A 16,586-nucleotide genomic window follows, 5' to 3' on the forward strand; every position below is an offset into this window, starting at 1 on the left:
AGTCCTGGAAGATAACATAGAAAATCTAGATGACCTTAATTTGGTAATGACTTTTTAGATATGACAACAAAGGTGTGATCATGAAAAAAATAATAAACTGATCTTCATTATAATTAAAAATTTCTCCTCTGTGATACTGTCAGGAAAATGCAAAACAAGTCATACACCAGAAGAAAATATTTGCAATCAAGCCATGAAAGGTACTGGAGGAAACTTAAATGCATATAACTAAGTGAAAAAGGCCAATCTGAAAAGGTGACAAACCCTATGATGTCAACTCTATGACACTCTGGAAAAGACGATACTAAAAATATCAGTGGTTGCCAGGATTTAGGAGAGAGGGTGAGATAAACAGAGCACAGAATATTTTTGTTTGTTTTCTTCAACAGTTCAGTGATACATGTGCAGGATATGTAGGTTTGTTACATAGGTAAATGTGTACCATGGTGGTTTGTTGCACAGATAATCCCATCACCTAAGTATTAAGCCCAGTATCCATTAGCTATTCCTCCTGATGCTCTCCCTCCTTCAAGCCTCCCAACAGGCCCCAGTCTGTGTTGTTCCCCTCAATGTGTCCATGTCTTCTCATCGTTCAGCTCCCACTTATAAGTGAGAACATGTGGTGTCTGGTTTTCTGTTCTTGTGTTAGTTTGCTGAGAATGATGGCTTCCAGCTCCATCCATGTCCTTGCAAAGGACATGATCTTGTTCCTTTTTATGGCTGCATAGTATTTCATGGTGTATATGTACCACATTTTCTTTATCTAGTTAATTATTATTATTATTATTATTATTATTATTATTTTTTTTTAAAGACAAAATTCTCTTGAAAAGTTTATTAACATAAGTAACAATAAATCATTCAACTTTTCGGTCTTCAGGAAGTTTAAGGATTAATTTCAGAAGTCCTCATGTAAACAAATCAGGCATGAATAAAGCCCTTATGAGCTTTTCAAATAAATTTTTAAAATATCTTTTTTCTTAGGATGACAATAATGGTATTAACATGATAGTATTAACTTTTCTTATTTTTATTAAAATTAGCTCTTCAAGATTGTTACTAACAAATCTTGATTTTTATTACTGTGTTAGGGCAAGATTTTAATCACTAAGTTCTTCCTCATCACTGAAATATGTGCTTTTCTTTATCCTTGGGCATCTTGAATCATCTGATGTTGAGGGGCCTCCTGAACTGGGTTTCCATTTTTTTTGTTCTTCTTCAATTTTGGCTTGCTGGAATGCTATGGCCTGACTGAGGCTGTCAAGAGCAGGATCTTATCTAGTTAATTATTGATGGACATTTAGTTTATTCTCTGTCTTTGCTATTGTAAATAGTGCTCCAATGAACACAGGCATGCATGTATCTTTATAATAGAATTACTTATATTCCTTTGGGTATATACCCAACAATGGGATTGCTGGGTCAAATGGTATTCCTGCCTTTGAGGAATCATCACGGTCTTCCATAATGGTTGAGCTAATTTACACTCCCTTCAACAGTGTGAAGAATTCTTTTTTCTCTGCAACTTGCCAGCATCTGTTGTATTTTTACTTTTTAATAGTAGCCATTCTGACTGGCATGAGATGGTATCTCACTGTGGTTTTGATTTGCATTTCTCTAGTGATCAGTGATGTTGAGCTTTTTTTCATATGTTTGTTGACAGTATGTATGTATTCTTTCAAGAAGTGTCGGTTCATGTCCTTTGTCTACTTTTTAACGGAGTTGTTAGTTTTTTCTTGTAAATTTGTTTAAGTTCCTACCTGTAGACTCTGGATATTAGACTTTGTCAGATGGATAGTTTGAAAAAATTTTCTCCCATTCTGCAGGTTGTCTTGTTCACTCTGATGATGGTTTCTTTTTTTGCGCTGCTCTTCAGTTTAATTAGATCCCATTTGTCAATTTTTGCTTTTGTTGTAATTGCTTTTGGTGTTTTTGTTGTGGTATCATTTAGATTTTCTTCTATATTTTTCATAGTTTTGGGTATTACATTTAAGTCTTTAATCCATCCTGAGTTAATTTTTTTAGATAGTGTAGGGAAGGGATCCAGTTTCAATTTTCTGCATATGGCTAGTCAGTTCTCCTAGCACCCATTAAATAGAGAATCCTTTCCTCATTGCTTGTTTTTGTCAGGTTTGTCAAAGATCAGATGATTGTAGGTGTGGTCTTGTTTCTAAGTACTCTATTCTGTTCCATTGGTCTCGGTGTCTGTTCTTGTACCAGTACCATGCAGTTTTGGTTATTGTAGCCTTGTAGTATAGTTTGAAGTCAGGGAGTGTGATGCCTCCAACTTCGTTCTTTTTTGCTTAGGATTGTCTTGGCTATTTGGGCTCTTTTTTTTTGTTCCATATAAATTTTAAAATAGTTTTCTCTAATTCTGAGCACTGATTTTGAGGGCAGTGAAATTACTCTGTATGACACTGTAATGGTAGATACATGTCATTACAAATTTTTTGAAATCCATATAACATACAACACCAAGAGTGAACCATAATGTAAAACTATGGACTCTGAGTGATAATGATATATCAGTGCAGATTCTTCAATTCTAACAAATGTAGTTTGGTGGTGGAGGGATATTGATAATGGGAAGGCTATGAATACATGGAGGCAGGAAGTTTACAGGAAATCTCTGTACTTTCCACTCCATTTTGCTGTGACTCCAAGACTACTCTATTAAAAAAAAAAATAAGAAAAAATAAATCCAAGTATCTAAAAATCTAATTTTGCAACTGTAAAAAAAGAGAATGGCTACAATGCATTATAATATTGAGAAAATAATCTACACTAATACCAAAAAACAAATGACAAAAGTATAATAAAGTTAGAAGAAATGATAGTTATAAAACCATGATTTTGCAAAAATCATATTAAAAATTGACATGGATAAATATTGATGGATGTAAAACCTAGGGGTTAAAGTTTGTTGGCAAATAAGAGATTTACATAAGTTCAAATTATTTTCCCATAGATTACTCACTAATTATGAAATGATTAAAAGGTACATTTATAGCAATAAAATTTAGAAGAAACAGCCTTAACTAAGTGATCAAGATTAATATAACCATGCATGAAACAAACTGACATTAAGTGCCTCCTGATATCATACTCTGGGAAAGATGCTATATCACATATGTAATATTTCTGCCAAAAACTCAAAAGCATAATTATAAAGAAATAACAAGAAAAACCCAAATTGAGAGAAATGCTACAAAACATTGTGCCTGTACTCTTTTAATACACCAAGGTCATAAAACACAAAGAAAAGGGAGGAAATGCTACATATCACAGGAGAGAAAACATACAATATGACCAAATGTAAACCTCTGCATTGGATCCTGGTTCAGAGGGCAACATTGCTATAAAGGACACTCGGAAGATAATTAGTGAAATAAGATTATAAACCATATTACATGATAGTGATATAGCAATGTTACATTTTAAAAATTTGAGGTGTGGTTATGAGAGAAGGTTTTAGGGATGGAGGGTCATGATTTCTACAACTTTCAAATGTTTCAGCTCCATCCCTTCCCTAAAGAATAAGAATAACAGTAATATATATATATAATCATATTATTATGAATGTATGTCTTGACCATTCTTGGTAGTATTAAAATTTTAAAATATTTCCATTAAAAGCTTATTTTGGATTCAGTTTTGGGTTGATTTTGTAGTTTAAGGAACAAATAAAAAACTTTATGATATTGCATTGTTCTACTCAGGACCATAGCTCTTCTTTTCTGTACATCTTTTACCTTCTCCAATAAAGCTTTATAATTTTTAAAAATTATTCTTGGGTACATTATAAGTTATATTGTTTGTGTAGGTAGTACCTTCTTAAAAATTATCTAATTAGTTCCGACAATACATGAAAATGAAGATGATTTTTGTATATTCATCTTCTGAACTCTCCAAGTAATTCTAATAACATACCTGTGAATTTCCAGGATTATTCATGCAGACAAGCATATCATTCTCAAAATGCCAGGATTTTTTCTACCTTTGTTTTGTAATCTTATTGTATTCTTAATCTTGGTTTTTATTAACTTATTCAGTTAATTAGGTATTATAGCTCACTGTTTAGACATAGACACAACAGATATCCTTTTTTCTGTTCTTAAATGAACACTTCCAGTGTTCACTATTTAGTAGCATAGTTGCTGTAGGTTTGGGTCAGTATCTTTTTGTGAACTCATTTGAAGCTCTCTTTTATTATTAGTTTACTTAGAATTCATTTCTATTGTTATGAATGGTTTTAAAATTTATCAATCTTTTTTTTCCTTCTGTAAATATTGGAATGATAGTATTGTATTTTTCTTTCATCTGTTAATGTGGTGAATTACCTTAATATTTGTTTCAAAATAATAAAATATATTTGGATGTTTGGAATAAATTCTTCTTAGTCTTGATGAATGTATTATATATTCTGAAATTATATTGAAAATATATCATTTAAGACTTTTGAATTTATAAATAAAATCAGCCAATGGTTTTACTGGCTTAAATTTTTCCTATCTTATTTATTAACAATAGTATATTAGTCCATTTTTTTTCTATGTTGCGGATCTTTGATTTTTGAAGACTTAGTAGAAGTCATTTGTAAAATTATATGGGCCTGGTAATTTTTTTTTAAAGTTATTGTCATGCAAAGATTTAAAGTTTATAAAAGTTATTTGGAGTAGGAATTATATGGGGATTGCAGGTTTATTATTCTCATTTTTGCAGTTGAAGGAATTAAGGTATAAAAATTGGAAGACTTTTCTTATGTTTCTGTGACATTTATGTAGAAAACTAGAAATAAAATCAGTCTTCTCACCAAACCAACAACTTCTTTTTCTTCCTCCCCACAATCCCGAATCTGTGGAAGCACACCTGACTAAGTAGAAGCTAAAGCCATTGGGGTTGATGTTATTCTCTTTTCAAGGCCTGACATGAGTATTCTCTCATCACTGAGGCCACAGGTGACCAAAAGTGTCAGCAAGTGATGCCCTTTGGTAGATGATCTCCAAGAAGCATAATTTTGCAAACATGTAAATGCAAAGAACATTTGAAACCTTCTGGAATGCCCAGTTAATCTTTGAATCACCATGGAGTGTTTCTACATTTTTTTCTCTAGGGAAAAGTAGTAATGTCCTAGAAACCAGAGGGATTTTTATTCTTAAGTCGGTTGCTTTTCCAAGGTCTTCACTTGATTTTATAGTACTCTTCATAGGGACTATGAGGTGGTTGACTGTATTACAGGCAGACTTCAGAGTTTCACTCACTCCTGCCACTTGACAAAAACTCTCTTGAGAGCACAAATGCAAATATTCTCACTTCAACAGGCAGAGTTTAATCTGCAGCCTTGGTGTGTGGATTCTCCATCATAGAGCATGATTCACTAAATCTGTCTTTTGCTATGACTCTAGGGAAGCCATCACTTGTCATTCTGCCCAGTAGAGCATGTTGTAGCACCTGCTTTATATTGTACCTTGCCACAAAGTATCCTCTCTGGTAGAACATCAAACAGCCAAGTATTCCCATTTATCCAATACTGGGGGGGGGGGGGTGTTCAAAGGGATTATACGGTGAATTGCGCCAAGCTTTAGCTGTGCCAGTAAGGTATTAACTGTGACTACTTTTCTCCTTTTCTTATCACTGAAGAAACAATAATAGAATGCAATATAATAAACAGACAATAAACTTTCCAATTTTAAATGACATTTTCATCCACTGAGAAAACTGAGTTAGGTAACGTAAATCATAAGGTAAACTTTCACCTAAGAGACAACTTTGCACAAATAATTTTTTAACTCAATTATTTTTAAATTTTCATTTTATTTTAAACTTCCAAAATTTTTGGACTTTATTTTTCCGTTTTCTTTATTTTCAGAAACATAATCTAGCATTTTTTATAAAGCAAAAATATCTGAAATACCTACATTTTCATGTATTTTTGACCATTTAATATTTGTGATAATGCTATGAAAAATGTATTATCATTTCTAATATATAAATTAAGAACTTTAAATTAGGAAAGTTTAAGTGTATGCCAAAGGTCATTACAAAGCTAGAGACCTGTCTTTATTATGTAGCAGCAACTGTTATCTATCCAAATCAGTTCCCCACTACACACCATTTCTTTCTGGGAGTAGACCTCAGATGTACTCTTTTTGCCTCTTGTCCCCGGTGCTATTTACTATGTGCTAAGGGAAAGCAATCCTGTATTCAGCTGATGGGTAATTTGAATTATCTACGTCTATCACAAGCACTCAGCCCTCCTGCTCGTTTGTTTTAGTATTGGACATATGGCTGAAATGTGGTCTATGCGATACTAAGAAAGATCTGCTAGGGAGGGATTCTGACAACTTTCCTTACTCTTATACAGGGAAACTCAAGGAAGAAGAGTACGCTTCTTTTCTGTTTATAAATAGTAGTCTCTGCATGTGATAACTGTTGTGGAAGTCAGTTTGTATCCTGGAGGAGAACCAGCTTGAGAATTAAGACCAATTCTCTGAGAATGGCAGAGCCGAAGATATGAAGTATTTATGCCTGTGAGAGCATCATTAAGTTGCTGAATTGATGAATTTTGGGGATACTCCACTTTAGGCCTTCTTGCTTTTAGGAAAAATTTATTTAACTGTGTTGAGGCCCCCAGCGTCATCCTGACACAGAATTCAGAATATCTAACTCAAAAGCCAACAATTCTTCATAGAAATACCACAACAGGTTGCCTCCACAAGTAACCCTTTTTTTTTTTTTTTTTTTGAGACGGAGTCTCGCCCTGTCTCCCAGGCTGGAGTGCGGTGGCGCCATCTCCGGCTCACTGCAAGCTCCGCCTCCCGGGTTCATGCCATTGTCCTGCCTCAGCCTCCGGAGTAGCTGGGATTACAGGCGCCTGCCACCACGCCCGGCTAATTTTTTTGTATTTTTAGTAGAGACAGGGTTTCACCGTGTTAGCCAGGGTGGTCTCGATCTCCTGACCTCGTGATCTGCCCGCCTCGGCCTCCCAAAGTGTTGGGATTACAGGCGTGATCCACCGCACCTGGCCACAAGTAACCATTTTTAACATAATCGTTATAGCTGTCAATTAGAATTAACATTATTTTTTAGAACAGAGTTTACTAATTCAACCTAAATGAGTGGTTTTTGGTTTTTTGGAAGCCCGAAAAACATTAAAGAATGAGAAAACTAACCTCTAGCAGGTAACTGCTCAGACCTTCTGGCTTTTACAGATCCTCTGGTTTCTCAACAGAAGCCTCTAAGTCTACAATTTTTAAGGTACAGTCTTTTGAGTTTCAAATTTTGGCCATGAATTTATTTATTTTTAATTATTCAAGCCAATCAAAGAATGAGCATGAGCTATATTTGGTCATATAGCTCTGTAATTCTGCAACCTCTACCTTTGAAGATTATAGCTCTTATTATATCTATAATTTCATTGTATAATATATGAAATAAAGTGTGTGCTTTTTACACTAGCCTTCAAACAAAGATAAACCCACCAGTGCTGAAAATGTTTCTTTATCACTACTTGAACTCCAGCAGAAACTGCACATATTGGATCCAGGACAAGTTGCATGATTTGTACCCAAGAGGGTGTTTTGTCTGGAAAAATTACTGCATCTTCAGAAATTTCAAGTTTGGGTTTTCAAGAAAAATAGTGTTTTCTGTCAAAAGTTTGCTTTGATGACTCCAAAATGCTCCAAAGAATTTTTTCAAGTTGTAGGACTGTAGATAGCTTATCATAAGATTTTGAAATTCACCTAATGCCAGATTGAAATGTCACAGGCTTACTCAAGTCTTTAAGGGATAGCCAGAGCTTAAGAATAAATGAACTCAGGCAATGGCTTCAGAATTTTATGATTTTAATTTGATATATCTTAGCCTGGAAGTATCCTACTGTGAGAAATGATTTTCTCTCTCTCTTGTTTTTTCTTTTACTTTTTACCTGTATTTTTGCCAATTATTAAAATAATGCATGACCATTCCAGAACACTTGAAAAGTAGAAGAAAAAAACATAAAAGATTAGAATGTACATTAATAAAATTCCCACCACTCAGAGAAAACTGTGAATACTTTGGCATAATTTCCTTCAATTTACTTATTTTTCTACATTTTTATCTTACCTATTTGGAATCATATCATCATTTCTGTATCCTGTTTTCCCATTTTAACATAATTGAACCTAGATTGTAGGTCTGAATCTTGAAAGCAGCCTAATCTTTAATTATTTTTAGGTAACAATACATTTATTTCCTCTCTGCCTAGGAGCCTTAGAATATTGTAAATTTACATTTGCAATTCAAAAGTTGTGCCAGAATATACCTTATGCTAACTTTGCCTGGAACTCAGTAAATGCATTTGATTTATAAAAATAATTAACTTCATCACTTCATGACATTTCTTTTAAATACTCTGCTTCTATCTCTATTGTTTTGGGTGCCTTTGGAAATCAAATTCTTAAGTTAAATCTCAGTTGTCTTTTCTCCTAGAGTTTTTGTTCATTTTAATATTTTAGGGTTTTTGTTTGCCATTTGAGACATCCTCAAGTGTTTTGTTGAAAATATTCAAACTCTTGGTTCTTTCCCATATAATATATTTTATAGGCCCAGTTTTATCTCTTTTTATGGTTTTATATCATCATGAAGAAATATTACTTGGAGGAGTGTTTTCTAAAAAGCAAAGTGAAGAGTGTGTCCTTAGGCCCCTCACAGTCCCTATTACCACCAAGAACAACCTTTGGGCACATGCCTGCTTCTAGTTTTCACCCTGCCCGCTTATCCACTTAGGACATTCTCAGGCAAGTAAGAGTTGTTGAGTGCAATGCAAAACTTTCCATCTTTGGCCTCTTCTTGCCATGTTACAGGCTGGAAGTTACCATACCTGAATGACACATTGGCCATTTCAGTACTTAGATTTACAGTTGATCATAGCAAGTTGATTTTATGCATTTCTCTTCATGCTCACATGAACAATTAAAATGAATAAATGAAAAAAGTTATAGACAGAAAAAATATACAAGACTTACTAAGAGACAATAGTGGATAAGAAATACCAACCAGTTTTGGAAAGCTGAAAGACAGAAAGTAGAGTAGCAATGAGACTAGGAGAGGAGGCTAAAGTCTAAATACTCCCAGAAAGGGATGATAATAAAATAAGTCTATGCATTAGAGCACTAGAGAGTCTCAGGGAACACTGGAGGCCAGGATGAGGCTTGAGATAGAAAAATGTGGATAAATGATAGAAGGGTAACTCCCAGCACCATACCAACATAATACAATTCCTCCTGTACCCAGCGAGTGGGTTATTCCTGCTGCACAAACAAAATCAATTCATGGCATTGAAGTAAGAATTGAATTAACATGAGGCCAGCCATGCCACATGGGAGATGGAGTTATCACTCAAATTAGTCTCATAGAAAGCTTATAGGTTAGGGGTTTTTTAATTAATTAGTTATTATTGTGACAGAGTCTGACTCTATCACTCAGGCTGGAGTGCAGTGGTACGATCTCAGCTCACTGTGATCTCCACCACCGGGGTTCAAGTGATTCTCCTGCCTCAGCCTCTTGAGTAGTTGGGACTACAGGTGTGCATCACCACACCCAGCTAATTTTTATATTTTTAGTAGAGACAGGGTTTCACCATGTTGGCCAGGCTGTTCTTGAACTCCTGACCTCAAATGATCTGCCTGCCTTGCCCTCCCAAAGTGCTGGGATTACAGGTGTGAGCCACCATGGCTGGCCAAGGTTAGGGGATTTTAAAGGTAGTTTGTGGGGAGTAGGGAGGGTGTCTAGGCAATGAGTGTTTGCTGCTGACTGGTTGGGTTGGAGATGAAATTATAAATTGAAGCTGTCCTCTTGAGTTGAGTCACTTCTGGGTGGGGCCACAGAAGGGATTGGTGGGTCGAGGGGGGCCACAGGTGTTGGACATGCAGAAAAAACCTGAAAAGGTATCCCAAAAGTCCAATCTCAGATTCTACAATACTGATGTTATCTTCAGGAGTAACTGGAGAAGTTGCATATCTGTGACCTCCAGAATAAAAGCTGGCAATCATTTATATATACACCTTAGCAGAATTTAGGTGCCTCTGTCCTCCTTGTCTGGTGGCCTCTCATTAGCGTTACAAAGGCAGTTGAGTTTTGGGGAAGGGGTATTATCATTTAAAATATCAACTAAATGTCTACCAGAATTAGCTTTGCCCAGGAATAATTAAGGACAGCTTCAAGGCTAAAGGCAAGAGGGGTTTGACTTGATCAGATCTCCCACACTGCCAAAATTTTCTCACTGATACGGTTTTTGCAAAGGCAGTTTCACTCCCAGCCTCTGCAGGAAACCAGTCTCTTCACTGGAGCAATCAAACAGGGAAATTTCCTGACTGTAGAGCAGCAGTTACAGAGGAGGAGGGTGTGATGAAGGGCAAGACTGACACTCGGAGATAATGTGGGAAACTTTCTTTATAAATCTTGATGCCTCACGTTTCTTCCTCTGTCCATGCTCTGAAAGCAGATAATTAGGCAGTTGGAAGATTCTTCTTTAAAGCTATCACCAAGATGATGGCCTTAAAGCTTCTCTCAGCTGACTAAGCTTTAAACAGTCCTCTTCCTGACAATACTCCTTATCTCCCATTTCTTCGCACATTTACATTCAAAAACATTCAATCGTAAATTCTTTCTCTGCCCTGTTGAATTGTAAATCTTCCACGATCCAGGAATATCTTTCTCAAGGGCCTAGGAGCCATCTCTTTGAAACACGGTGATTAGTAAAGATAGTTCCCCTAGGTTCGAGTCTCTGTGGGAGTGTGGGACCCTAACTTCCAAGGATGCCAGTTAGCAACCAGAGGTGGCCCAGTCACATAGGCCAGCCTTCTCCCGGTGTCCTCCAGTACTTTTCCGCTAACTCACCTCAGTGCTTAAGAACTCTCCCACCTTTTGTTTCAGAGTGTTACTGTAGGTAGTCAGGCAGACATGAGCAGGTCAGGAGAGGGGCCCCACCCACTACCCAGGAAGGGTTATCAGGCAACCATCAGGTGACGGTCGACTGGTTATTAGAATTGTCTCTCTAAAATAGTTGGTTGCAGCTGGTGCCAGGGAAAGGCGGTCTCCCAATAGATAGAAAAAAACTGAAACTGATGATAAGCAGCTTCCCGATAAGATCTTAGGAGTTGAGTGAGTGGGCTCAAGCATGCACGCTACGAGGCAAAATGGTAGAGTTTAACTGGTATATGACCTTCCTCTAGGAACACACAACTGATAAGGGAAAGATGCCTCAAGTGAGCATGTGTACAACTTCAGTAAACACAATGTGCATGTGTCCCCTCCCAAATGCTGGCAGGCTACTGCACAGGAGGACAGCCCACTCCAAGGGAGGAATCAGGGGAGAAGGGATGAAGTCCCCCTGGAAGTATGCCAATGTATAAAACCCCAAATCAAAGGTGAAACTGTGCATTTGAACTCTCAAGTTGCCTACTGGCCCTTTTCACAATTACTTTACTTTCTTTCGGTCCTGCTCTAAAACTTCTTAATAAACTTTCACTCCTGATCCAAAACTTGCCTCAGTCCCTCGCCTTATGTCTCTTGGTTGAATTATTTCTTCTGACGAGGCAAGAATTGAGGTTGCTCCATACCCATATAGATTTGCCACTAACAAGAGGAGTTTAGTTCCATCTCTTCCTTCTATTACAGTAGTCTTGAGTAAAGTCTTCCTTACTTCTTCACTTCACTTGAGATAGTTGATGCAGCTTCGTTGTGTGGGGTAAATACCCAGGGTTTGTCGTCTCACGCCAAGAAAATTTAGGAAATGGACACACATGAGAAGTTTAGGAGCAGAGGTTTAATAGTCAGAAGAAAGAGAAAGAAGAACAGCTCTCTCTCTCTTTCTAGTGAGAGAGGGGCTACCAAAATGAAAGATCAGCTAATAGCAGAGTCCACTGGATTATATAGGCAGGCTTGAGGAGGCAGTGTCTGATTTATTTAGGGACCACAGATTGGTTCAATCAGGTATAACATTTACATAGTGCACAGGAAATGCTGGCCATCCATCCTCATCTTATGCAAATGGGCTTTCCACTTGACCTGTGACATCTTGTCTGTTCCTTACTGTACATGTGGCTGACAAAAAAGAAGAGAAGATGGAGCCACCATTTTGAATATGCCTAGATAGTATTTATCTGCCGGCCTGCTTCCAGCTTGCTTGTCTATGTCTGCAGCTCAATTTTACAGGCTTCTCTTTGTTAGAAAATGATTTGAGGGCTGCTTTTCATTAAAAAGGAAAACCTTACTGAGGACTTCAGTACCTTCACTATCTGCCTAAGTAATTTCTTCTTAACTCTTACATTATAGTTTTCCTTTGAGAGCTCAAAGGTCTCCCAGAAAAGACCTGCAGACGCTATAATGTGTGAAATATTAACTGTTTAATTTTCATACTGCGAGGAGGTCCATTTGTGGCAAAACCTAGTCACATACACATAGCTTCTCATGCATCACTCTTACATAAGAACTGGCAGCCAGGCTCATCAACCATTTGTGAAAAGCTTTCATTCAGAATTCAGAAGAAAAGCCCAACAGATCATTGAACTAAGTGGGAAGTGGGTGGGAAGGGAGAGAGAGAATGAATACTGTATACCAAAGTAAGTCAGAGGAGTTATGGAATCAGAGTGTTAACATTTATATTGTTCTGGAAAAGGTTAGGATATTGATTATAGTGTACTAGTAAGCATGGTAAAATGTCCAGGGTTTAAACTGAAAGAACAAAAATACAATGGTAACTTTACAAACAGTGTGAGAAAATAAATGAAAGATGATCGCAAAAGAGAAAGAATGCTCTCCTACCACTATCCTGCAAAATAAAAAGGGAGAAAATGGAGGAATAAAAGAAAGAAACAAAATAAAACAATAAATAGGAGCAAGGAAAATGGTAAAAAATTAAAAAGTCTAGGAGAACCATTATGTACAATAAATATAAACTTGCCAATTAAAAGAGATTGTAAGACTGTACTTTTAAAAAATATTGGATTTGTGCTATTTAGTAAAGATATACCTAAAATATAAAGTCACAGCAAAGTCAAAAGGACAGAAAAAGATGTGCTAGGTAAATACTAGCCAAAAGAAAGGTGACACATCTTCTCTTTCCTGTGTCCTCTTTATATGCCACTGACTCAAGTTTATTGGTAGTGCTGTTAAAATATTCTGTATCTTGTCAATTTTAATCTTTTATTCTACTAATTACTGAAAAAAGTAGGTTACATTTCTGATTATGAAGCTTATTAATATTTTCTTAAAACACTGTCAAGTTTTTTGCTTCATGCATTTTGAGGCTATATTATTAAGTGCCTGGAAATTTAGAAATATTATTCCTTAGTAAGTTTTACCTTCTTTTCAAAATGTAGTTAGTCCAATTATTATTAATAAAGTTTGTTTTCATAAAGTTTGTTTGATCTGATATTCATATAGCCACCTTGGCTATATTTTGCTTAGTATTTTCTTGATCTGTCTTTATTCTCCTGTTGCTTCTAATATCTTTCTTTTGACTCTACACTCTACAGTTCCACTTATATGTGTCTAAGTGTGTATTTCTTATTATTTATCTCACAATATGTCAGGATCTCTGAATTTGAGAATTTGAGAAGTTCTCAGAAGTTCTTTTTGGACATTGCTTCTCTCTTTCTCTGTTCTCTTCTGGAAACAGTTGTATTTTCAGTCTGATTCTTTGCTCTTATTTTTCAGCTTCTCTTGTTCTCCATCTCTTTGTCTTTCTAGGCTCTTTTCTGATGACTTTAATGAGGTTAACCACATTATTTTGTTTTGGGTTTTAGCTTATGTTTTTTAAAAAATTGATATGATTTGGATCTGTACCCCCACTCAAATATCATGTTGAAGGTCATAATCCCCAGTGCTGGAGGTAAGACCTGATGGGAGGTGACTGGATCATGGGGGAAGAGTTCTCATGAATGGTTTAGCACCATCCCCTAGGTTCTGTTCTCATGATATGTGAGTGAGTGAGTTCTTGTGAAATCTGGTGGTTTAAAAGTGTGTACCATCTCCCTCTCTCTCTCTTTCTCCTGTTTCAGCCATGTAAGACATTACTGCTTCCCCTTCGCCTTCGGTGAAGTAAGTTTCTTGAGGCCTCCCCAGAAGCTGATGCCACTATGCTGCCTGTGCAGCCTGCAGAACCATGAGCCAATTAAATCTCTTTTCTTTATAAATTACCCAGTCTCAGGTATTTCCTTAAAGCAGTACAAGAACAGACTGATACAACATATTAAGCACATATTTAATGTTTGATATTTAGTAACTCAGTTATCTAAAATTATTTTCAGGATTTTTTTCTCCTATAGAGTCTCATTGATGGTGGCTAGTTTTATTATGTGTTTTTAAAAATCAAATTGTATTTTTAGAATTGGGGAAATCCTATGAGGCCCAAGCTGTTTTGTTATTTATTTTTATTTATTTATTTATTTTTGCTTTTTTTTTTTGAGAGGAACTCTAGACTATAACTAAACTGTGGCCCCTCTTAAGCTCTTTACTTTGGACTTCGTAGATCTTTCCAATACCGTACATTTGAATCCCTAATGGTGAGAAGATCAACTTTTATTATTTTTTCTGGAGAAGACATATAACCCATCCAGATTTGAGGTCAGACAGTTAAATGTCTTTTTGTATGTATGTATGTATGTATGTATTTATTTATTTATTTGCTTATTTATTTTTTGAGACAGGGTCTCGCTCTGTCACCCAGGCTGGAGTGCAGTGGCATGATCTCAGCCTACTGCAACCTCTACCTCCTTGGTTCAAGAGATTCTCCTGCCTCATCCTCCCATGTAGCTGGGATTACAGGTGTGCACCCCCACACCCAGCTAATTTTGGTATTTTTAGTGGAGACGGCGTTTCACCATGTTGGCCAGGCTGGTCTCGAACTCCTGACCTCAAGTGATCCGCCCACCTTGGCCTCCCAAAATGCTGGGATTATAGGCGTGAGCCACCCTGTCCGCTCTACCTGTTTTTCTTTTAAACTGGCAGTTGAGATCTTTTTTTTCCAGGACACCTTCACTGAAGGTAGCTCTTTAAGGCAGCAGGATTCACAATGGTGAAGACTGGCAACATGCTATAGGACAGCTCTAATTTACCTTCACTTTTTCTCTCAGTTCCAGGTCCCCAGAAATATATCCGAGCTCTTGAGGAGCTCTTCTCTGCATTCAAAGGAATATTTGATATTTTATCCAAATATTTCTTGATGTTTGGTAATAGGAGATTTTTTGGAATATTTAGTCCATTATTTAAGTATAAATAGAGGCCAGTCTAATAAGTTTTTATACTGAAAGCCTAATATATTTAAGAATTTATAATGACTTAATGCACTGAAATATGTTAAAATGGAAATTTAGTAGAAGAAAGTAGAAAGTTTTATTTAGATCCCTCTTAGTGTTATTTGCTAAAGATTTTTATCTTTCTTGTGCATTACATTTTTAAGTAGAAATAATTTCAAGGTTGAAGAAACAAATTGAAAAACAATTAGGCAAAAGATCTATATAGATTTCTATTTCAAATAGTTAAAGAGCCTGTGGAAATATATCTGAGAGCCTGAGGTTGACCGTAAAGAAGGTAATAAGACAAGATGCTCTGGCCTCAAAAGAAAAAAATAATAATTCTAAGTACTGTGAGTAAAAAAAAAGCTTAAACTTTTTGTGTTTGATGGGGATGGCATTGAATCTATAAATTACCTTGGGCAGTATGGCCATTTTCACAATATTGATTCTTCCTACCCATGAGCATGGAATGTTCTCCTATTTGTTTGTATCCTCTTTTATTTCATTGAGCAGTGGTTTGTAGTTCTCCTTGAAGAGGTCCTTCACATCCCTTGTAAGTTGGATTCCTAGGTATTTTATTCTCTTTGAAGAAATTGTGAATGGGAGTTCACTCACGATTTGGCTCTCTGTCTGCTATTGGTGTATAAGAATGCTTTGATTTTTGCACATTGATATTGTATCCTGAGACTTCGCTGAAGTTGCTTATCAGCTTAAGGAGATTTTGGGCTGAGACGATGGGGTTTTCTAGATACACAATCATGTCATCTGCAAACGGACAATTTGACTTCCTCTTTTCCTAATTGAATGCCCTTTATTTCCTTCTCCTGCCTGATTGCCCTGGCCAGAACTTCCAACACTATGTTGAATAGGAGTGGTGAGAGAGGGCATCCCTGTCTTGTGCCCGTTTTCAAAGGGAATGCTTCCAGTTTTTGCCCATTCAGTATGATATTGGCTGTGGGTTTGTCATAAATGGCTCTTATTATTTTGAGATACGTCCCATCAATACCTAATTTATTGAGAGCTTTTAGCATGAAGGGTTGTTGAATTTTGTCAAAGGCCTTTTCTGCATCTATTGAGATAATCATGTGGTTTTTGTCTTTGGTTCTGTTTATATGCTGGATTCCATTTATTGATTTGCGTATATTGAACCAGCCTTGCATCCCAGGGATGAAGCCCACTTGATCATGGTGGATAAGCTTTTTGATGTGCTGCTGGATTCAGTTTGCCAGTATTTTATTGAGGATTTTTGCATTGATGTTCATCAAGGATATTGGTCTAAAATTCTCTTTTTTGGTTATGTCTCTG

This window comes from Pongo abelii, chromosome 4, assembly GCF_028885655.2.
Source record: "Pongo abelii isolate AG06213 chromosome 4, NHGRI_mPonAbe1-v2.0_pri, whole genome shotgun sequence".
NCBI lineage: Eukaryota > Metazoa > Chordata > Mammalia > Primates > Hominidae > Pongo > Pongo abelii.